At 45.0% G+C, this 9,270-nt stretch overlaps 1 pseudogene; it reads left to right on the top strand.

The window, feature by feature from the left end:
• Positions 1-5,550: 5,550 nt before the first annotated feature.
• Positions 5,551-6,846, top strand: LOC102497606 (plasminogen activator inhibitor 1 RNA-binding protein pseudogene; annotated as a pseudogene).
• The last annotated feature ends 2,424 nt before the right edge of the window (positions 6,847-9,270 follow it).

A 9,270-nucleotide genomic window follows, 5' to 3' on the forward strand; every position in this document is an offset into this window, starting at 1 on the left:
CTTCGTTTTCTATAAAAATTAAAAATAAATATCTTGTGGTTCCTGAAATTGCTTGAAATTTTTTCTTCAATCTTATCAATAGACCTCTGAGAGACTAACTTCTCTATGAACGATATTAAAAAAAAAAAAATACAGAGAGTTTAGTCCGGGGCCCAACACCATAGCACAGCAATTAAGCTCTGTGTACTGGGAGCCAGATCCCACATAGCCAACCATGGTTTGAATCCTGGTCCTGGAAGTTTGAAAAACATGCCAGGTCACATATGTGTATATGCCTCCTATCCTGAAAGGTTGGAGAAATTTAGGAGAAAGGATTGTGGTATGGACATGCCCCACTGGGAAAGGCGTTTTCTTTCTGTGGCATGTATCCTCTGGCAACAACCAAAAAGAGTTTAGGGATGTATTATCTCTTGTGACTAGTGTATCATCAATCTACCTACAATAAATAAATGAAAAAGAAAGAAGCAAACTCATTTTTAAATAAGACATTTCAAATATTTATAGTTATAGTGTTCATTCAACGTGTGAGTATATCAGTTTATGATGGCTAATTGTTATTTCACTAATTGTTTAACAATTACAATTACAGAGCAACATAAGTTATAAGTTAACAATAATTTTTTTCTTCATAAATCACATATGTGCACAATTAAAATGTGCATACTCTATTAATTTTTCTATGTCCAATGTTATACTAGTTAGGATTATTGGGATTTAGTTATTTTTGTTTTATCTACTCAAGAGTTGGAATTATGTTATTATATTTATTTATTTATTTTTAGTTTTTTACTTCCTTTGCATTTTATGAAAGTATCAACCCATAATGGATTAGAGATTTTAAAATCCTGACCCCATGTGAGTCAGCTCCCAGGGCACCACGTTTTCCCACTGTCTCACCATACATCTCTCCAAATTCTATTTTTATTTAACAGTTCTGTTTTTGATCTTGACAAAAAATAAAAAATCCTTTGTTTTCCTTGAACTGTTAGGTGCCCTTCATTTAGAAAACGTCTGCCAAACACCCAAGTCTGAATGTCAGTCCTTCAAAGAAAAGTGGCTCTCTGTAAAGAAAGCAGCTGGTGGAGCTCACAGCCAAGCCATGGGACCCGAGCCCTTCCTCGGTGGGCAGCATCCTACCTGCCTTTTTGGCAGGGTCATGGCTGAACGTTGAACAGCTTTCCCTTTTTCTCTGGCCTCCACCATTCCTAATGTGTGGATCTTAAACTATGGTGATCTTATTTTCTGAATCTCAAATCAGAACACAGAGCATGAGGAAGTATTTTTATGCCATTTGGAGATCCAGGAGGCCGGCTGAAAAGGACATTTGGATGGCTTGATAGTTGGTGCAACTGACTAAGAGAATGCTCAAAGTTGGGACTCTCTCAAAAAATCCCTGACATAAACCTTCAGGGAAACAGGCGAGTGCCAGGCGCCTCCAAGAAAGTAACAGGGAGCAATGGGATCATGTTGGTATTCCCTTCGGAGGCAGTCAGACAAATCTTTGGAAATTAGACCTCCATGACCTAATTTCAGTTGACATTCCACAGTGCGGTTGCTTTGAAACGCCTTATCAACTCTGTCCACAGACACCAGATGCTGTAACACCAAGTTAAAGGACAGTTTGGCAAATTAAAGACCACACCTGCCCTACCCCCTTGCATACACACCTAATGAACATTTATACCAGAAATTCTGGATAGACTGCTTATGTGCCCTATTTTGGAGGTGCATCAGATATGGTCATGTAATCATAGGTACCACCTGTTGGGGAGACAAGGCTCATAACTAATCCATGAGTTTTGGACGGGTGAAAAAAAGATGGGTTTTGTTACAGGACAGAGCTGGCTGTGGTCTTTGGGCCTCGCCCATCTGGCCGCCTTAAACACAGGCACGTCCTAACATACGGTCACCAGCCGGAGAGAAGGGGGAGGATTACAAGATGCAAATGATGAAGGGGCCCCGCAGCTTCCTTTGTGTCCAATGCGAGAGAGTTTAAAATGGATTTCTTTTTAACCTTTCTTCAACACATTTATGAAGAAAAAGGTCTTTTAACTTTAGTCCCAGTCCTGTCGTTGAGACACTTGGAGGCTCTGCCACGCATGCCCCGCTTCATTACCTGGGATGGAAGATCCTGGTCTAGAGTTTTCTCCTCCTTTGTGCTCTCGCTATCTGGTCTTGGTATCAGGGCAACGCTCACTTGATTGAATGTATCAGAGAATGTTCTCTCTTCTATTTTCTGAAAGAAATTGTGTTAAACTGGTATTAGTTGTTCTTCATATGTTGAGTAGAATTCTTCAGTAAAACCATCTGGGTCAGATTTATTTTTAGGGGAGATTTTTTAAAATGACAGATTCAGTATCCTTGATAGTTATGTGGCTATTCCAATGACCAATTTTACAGATCCCTGAGGGTGTGCTAGAAAAGACCTGCAGTAATTCGATTTTATCATTTTATCACCTTTTATCATTTTTCCCAAGTTATTTTAACAAGCAGTTCTTGTTCTGTGTCCACTCTATGGCAGTCCCTGGGCTGGATTCTAAGTCGTGAAGATGAATAAGGGACCTCGGCTGTATGGAGAGTTATGGTCAGACACATGAATGAAACGCCCTTGTAACGTGTGTGGTAAAATAGGGCTCTGATCGAGGTTTTATGGACCAAGTGGTCTCTGCCACAACTACTCAACCCTACCTTTGTGATATGGAAGCAGCCCAAGACAAATATGTAAATGAAGGGGTGTGGCCATGTCCCAATAAGCTTTATTTTTGGCTCAGCCATGGTAATGTATGCTGGCTGGTGCTGCTTGACAGGTGGAAGCCACATGAGAGGCCTGGGTTTGAGTTCTGAGCCACCCTGATAAACCAGGTACAGGGGTGCATGCCTGTCATTCCAGCTACTTAAGAGGCTGAAGCAAGAGGACCACAAGCTTGCAGCCACAAGGGCAAGATAACGAGACCCTGTCTGAGGGAGATGGGCATGGTGGCACATGCTTATAATTCCAGCTACCCAGGAGGCTGAGGCAGGAGAATTGTGACACAGCAAGACTGTTTAAAACACCGCATACAGGGGCCAGCAGATGGTGTAATGGTTACATCGCTGGACTCCCACATAGTTAACTGTGGTTCAAGTCCCAGACCCAGCAGATTAAAACTCACACCAGGTGCATGTGCTTGTGTGCCCAAAATCCCGAGAAGAGAATGGAGGAGAAGGAATTGCTGAGTAGCCACCCCCTGGGTGTTGATTTCTCTCTTTCTATCTCTCTGTGTCTCTTGCAAGTGCATGTGCCCTATAGCAAAATTCTCTTTCTAAAAAGAAAGGCAAAAACACCACATACAGGGGAATCTGGCATGGTGGTTAAGGTCCTAGACTCCCACATGGCTGGCCATGGTTTGAATCTTGGACGTGGCAGCTTGAAAATCACACCAGGCACATGTGCGTGTGTGTCTAAAATCTCAGGAGAATGGAGGGGAAGGGATTGTGGCATGGCCATGCTCCCTCAGGGGGTGATTTCTCACTTTCCCTCTCACTGTCTTTCTGGTGAATGCACATGCTCTATGACAAAAACTAAAAAATAATAGTAAGTAAATAAATAAAACACCACATGCACACACAAAATAAAAAATTAAATTAAAACAGAATTCTGAAACTTTCTTTTCTTTTATTTTAGAGAGTTATTTTTTGCTATGGAGTATGTGAGCTTGCCAGAGAGACAGAGATATAAAGTGAGAAATCACCTCCCAGGAGAATGGCCATGCCACAATCCCTTCTCCCCCATTTTTCTCTTGGGATTTTGGGCATGCACTCACACACGCCCAGTGTGAGTTTTAAGCCGCCAGGTCTGGGACTTGAACTGCGGCCAATTACATAGGAGTCCAGTGACATAATCAATACACCATCTGCTGGTCCCTTAGACCTTATTTTCAAAGAAGGCAGGCCCAACTGGTAGCGTGTACTGGTAGACATTGCCATGAGGTGGGGCCCAGGGATGCTGCTCATAGCCTCAGCCTCTCAGGAGGCAGAGGTGGGAGGATCATGAGCTCACAGCAGTGTGTGCAACACAGTGATAGCCTGTCCAAAAGATCTAGGCCTGGTGGGCTGCTTCATAGACCAGCTACTTGGGAGACCAAGGCAAGAGGACCCGGGCATGAGGAAACCCTGTTTATAAAACCACAGGAAAAAACCAGCAAGTGTTTTGGTTCACTGAATGTAGCTTGCTGAGTCCTGTTCTATTACTCCATTCCCTCTCCGTCTTCTTTTATAAAAGACAATTGCTAGAAGAATTAAATGAGCTAATACTTATAAAGTGCTCCAAGCAAGGCCTGGCAAATATTAAGCTTTCGTGGTGGCGTTAGCCCTTGTTTTGTGTCGAGCCTCTGTTCTACCACATGGATACCCGAGGGTTGGCGGAGCTGTTGTGAGGTATATGCTGAAGGTGAACGGGGACCGCGATCCGTTTATCTGCTCATTACTTGGTAGGTCAGTTCAACGGGATACTGACTGAAGAGCTTACCGGGGTCATCCAATGATTCTGTGAGCACCCCTGTTTCCCTCCTCCCGAGACAGGAGTGAGATAGGGACAGAACACTTGTTCTGGAGTTCAGTGATCTGAGTGCCGGGTCTGTCCACACCCATTCCGTTTCACCTCATTGACCCGCAATGTCCTCCTATTTAAAATGCAAATGATGACTCCCCTTCCCAGCGTGATGGTAGAAATGGAACGAAATGGTGTGCGGGAATAGTACTCTGCAGACCGTGGAGTACTTGGCCAGGGTGGGTAATTAGCGACATTATTAGGCTATAAGGATGCCGGCTCACCCATTCATGGACATTTCCTATGAAGTTCTTAGCCTCTGCAGTGGGAAGGGTGGCCCTTACGGAGGCACTAGAGATCCAGAGCCCAGTGACACCCTGGGAGACACAGGGAGAGAGACATTGTCATTTAGCACTAATATGTGATGAATAGTTGAAACTAAGATGAATTGTGTAGGCCTCGGTCCCACTAAATGGTACTTCTGTGGCTTTCCGAACAGCAGTGGGGTCCCAGGGGGACTCTGTTGCAGTGTGTCCATGCAATTCCCTGGAATGGAGGAGTCAGTGATGGAAAGGAAGCCGAGCGTGTGGTGTAGCTGGCGTCTGTCCCACGTCTGCAGACTGCTGATTCTCGGAGGCTGGGACCTGGAAAGCAATTGAGTTCAACTCAGTTCTACTGAATTTTACCTTCAATAACTGAAGGTTGCTATTTGCTGGACACTGTGCTTAGTGCCAGGGACACAGAAATGACTGAGATGCAGCCTCTGCCCTCCTAGAGCCCATAACTTGTGAGGGAGAGAGACATAAACCCCAACAGTGTGGGAGGAGCTGGGCTAGAAGAAATCCTAGGAGGAAGACATAAGGTTTCTTCTCCAGATGCTTGTTCTCACTCCCGGTTCAAGGGAGTGGGAGCGATGTATAAGGACCTTGAGAAATAAGGCTCTTTGCTGGTTTTAAGAGTCACATTTCTAGGGACAGAATATTACCAGCAAGGGCTCGGCCCGGCCGTCTCGTGGGAAGAGCTGAAGCAGGCGCTCTTGGCTCGGCCTGGCCCGCTGCAATCCATGGAGGAATGCACCGCGGAGCCACCATCATGCCTGGGCATTTACAGGAAGGCTTCAGCTGCGTGGTCACCAGCCAATTTGACCAGTTATCTGACGACGAATCGGACCCCTTTGAGGTGCTGAAGGCAGCAGAGAACAAGAAAAAAGAAGCCAGCGGGGGTGGCAATGGGGGCCTGGGGCCAAGAGCACAGCTTAGGCTGCAGCCCAGACTAACTCTAAAGTGGCAAACAGTTGCGTAGAGACCCAGAAAGACCGCAAGAACCCGCTGTCCCCCCACGTCGGCGTGACTGACAAGAAGGAGATGCAGCCGCCTCTGGTGCTTAAGAAAGAAGGAATAAGATGTGTTGGAAGGCAACCTGGTCAACAGCTTGAGGGTGATAGGAAAATAATCGATAGGAGACCAGAAAGGCTACTGCCACGTGAAAGGAGATTTGAAAAGTCACTTGAAGAAAAGGGTGAAGAAGTTGAATTTTCGGTTGACAGACCTATCATTGACTGACCTGTTTGAGGCCATGGTGGTCTTGGAAGAGGTCGAGGAGGCCGTGGACATGGAATGGGCTGAGGAGATGGAGTTGATTCCCGTGGCAAGCGTGAATTTGACAGGCATGGTGGAAGTGATAGATCTTCTTTTGCACATTACAGTGGCCTGAAGCGTGAGGACAAATGTGGAGGCAGAGGATCGCACCATTGGGGAACTGTCAAAGATGAGTGAATGGACTTGGATCCATCAACTGTGACTGCGGAAACACCTGAGGGTGAAGACCATCCCCTGGCCGGCACTGAGAATAAGATTGAAGAGGTAAAGGAAGAGGGTCCCAAAGAGATGACTTTGGATGAGTAGAAGGCTATTCCAAATAAGGACCGGGCCAAAGTAGAATCGAATATTTGAAAACCAAATGAAGGTGCTGATGGACAGTGGAAGAAGGGGTTTGTTCTTCATAAATCAAAGAGTGAAGAGGCTCATGCTGAAGATTCAGTTATGGACCATCATTTCTGGAAGCCAGCGAATGATATAACATCTCAGCTGACAATCAATTTTGGAGACCTTGGCTGCCCAGGACATGGTGGCAGGGGAGGATGAGGTGGGCGTGGGCATGGTGGACGTCCAAACCGTGGTAGCCGGGCCCACAAGTTGAGCACTTCTGCTCCTGATGTGGCTGACCCAGAAGCATTCCCACCTCTGGCTTCACTGGATGCCATAAGGACGACCCTGGTTCCACTGTGGACCTCTTGTTCAAAGCTTTTGCATGCTTAAGGATCCCAAACGATTAAGAAATTTTTAAAAAAAGGGGAGGGGGACTGTCGTTCATACCATTCACACCTAAAGACTAAATTTTATCTGTTTTGAAAATGAACTTCTTTCACTACACAGAAGTAACAAATGTAGTCAGTTTTGTATTTGGAAATGTATCGGTAGCAGGGATGTTTTCATAATATTCAGAGATTATGCATTCTTTATGAATACTTTTGTATTGCTGCTTGCAAATATGCATTTCCAAACTTGAACTATAGGTGTGAAAAAAAAGAATATTACCAGCAAGTATTCTATGTCTGTAGAGAGTTGTTTATTTGTTTTTTCTGTACGCCCCACCTTTTTTTTGTTATTATTTTCTGAAGGTTTTTTGCCATGAGGTATGTGCACTCACAGGAGACAGACGGTCAGAAGGAAAGTGAGAAATCACCCCCAAGAGAGAACGGCCACACTGCAATCCTTTCTTCTCCATTCTCCTGGGATTTGGAGCACACATGCACACACGCCTAGGGTGAGTTTCAAGCCAACGGGTCTGGGACTTAAACTGCAGTCAGCCACGTGGAAGTCCAGCACCTTAACTACCATACTACCTGCTGGCCCCTGTCCTTGCCCTTTTAGTGACTATTTTGTTCCTTCAAATTGAGATGCTCGCCGGGTTTAAGAACATTTATTTTTAACAACTTCATAAATGAGAGCTTCGTGAGTTGAGCTTTGCTGACAATTTTCCTGTTAGAAAAGTAGAAGAACTCACAAAGATTTACATGTTCAAGATTTATTTCTGTCAAGAAAAATTGTTGAAATTCTTTGAAATTAAAAAAATTATGGGATGGCTTGTCTAGTACATACTTTAGATGTCTCTTCTTCCATTGTATTTGAGTCAACACAGAATCTACAAATTATAGAAAGGTCAATGCAAGTGATTCTGTTATCTAAAATGCAAATAAAGTGTGTGGATGGAATCATTTTGCACCAATTTATAAATTTATTTCGATACTATTTCTTATACATATTATTCTTGGAATTCTCCTTTGAGCCATTTGTAACATTCTACTGGTTTCCTCATTAATGAATGAACTAAACCTTGGCCCTTCTCACAGGCTGCAGTGCTGTGCAGTAACACCCTACTTTCTGCAGTACCAGGGCTGGACCAAAAGGCCCACTTTTAGCCCAGCCTCAGGGTCAGCTCCTAAGTTAACCATGAGATGTTAATCAAAGCACCAGGCTGAGTATCCAACAGACATCTTGACCTCAGACCAAGGGGCTTTCAGGAGAGGGATGCTGCATATGCCACCGAGGTGAAGGACAAAACAGTAGGGATGCTCATGAGGGTTCCCTCTCATGAGATTCAGGGGACAAGAAACCTAGTCCCATCCCCTGGTCACCACCAGCCTTAATGGAACCTACTGTATCCTCCGCCATTCCTAAGTGCAGTGGTATTGGCTTTATCAAAATGTAGTGTAACTTTTTCTTTCTGAAATGACTCAGAAGAAACATCAGAAAAAGGGGTTGGGATTTCATTCCAAGTGTTTAGGGAGGCAGTGGGAGGTTGAGAGCAGAGTGCCCTGTTAGCTTGGGCTGGAGGCAGCGGTAGAGATGGAAGACATGACCAAGTTCCGGATGTTTGGAGGTTGAGTGAGAAAGACTTGCTGGAGCATCGAATGTGGCAGGGAAGAGAAAGAGCAAAGGCAAGGATGGTTCCAGATTCATTTTTTGTTTTTCCCAATAAACTAAACGGCTAGTCCATTAAGCAAGAAGAGAACATGAGGAAGAGGATTCGTTTTCTGCCTCCCATGGAGGTAAATGTTGGGAAGGGAAATTCATGCCCTTGTCCGTAGGAGAGTTTCTTTAGAGCAACTCATGGAAGACTAGGTGCCCTTTCTTCCTGTGAGTAGCAGCACGAATCATATGCTCTTCATGGCAAGGGGCTGTGCGGCAGACAAGGGGGTGCAGGGACTGCCTCCTGCTCTCTAGGCTGCCAGTCTCCTAGATGGGGATGGCAGAGGTGGACGTGGACGGGGTTAGAAAAGAATGTGGTGGCTGCCGGAGTAGAAAGGGTGAGGGTGCAAGGAAGACATCCAGCCATCTGTTGGACGTGTCGTCGGTCCAGAGAAGGGACAGGCTGGTAGACAGTACATCAAATGATGACTTTTGTTGGTTTAGGAAGCTTCAGGCTTGGAATCCTGGGGCCTGGGATCTAATCCTGTCTCCCCTTCCTGAAGGGAATCCAGTTCCCAGTGAGGTGTCTGGCTGCCTCTCTCTTCCACTCTGCATTCGGGACTGCAGTGGGGTCTCACCACAATGGTTCACATAGGAGACCCTCAAGCCACTTCATTGAATAAATGAGTACGTGAGTATATTAATATATTAATGCCAGGGGTATAATGACTCCTTATTTTCTGAGAGATTTTTTTTTTTTTTTTTTTGGTT

Source organism: Tupaia chinensis, unplaced genomic scaffold, assembly GCF_000334495.1.
Source record: "Tupaia chinensis unplaced genomic scaffold, TupChi_1.0 Scaffold000077_1, whole genome shotgun sequence".
In the NCBI taxonomy this organism is placed as follows: Eukaryota; Metazoa; Chordata; class Mammalia; order Scandentia; family Tupaiidae; genus Tupaia; species Tupaia belangeri.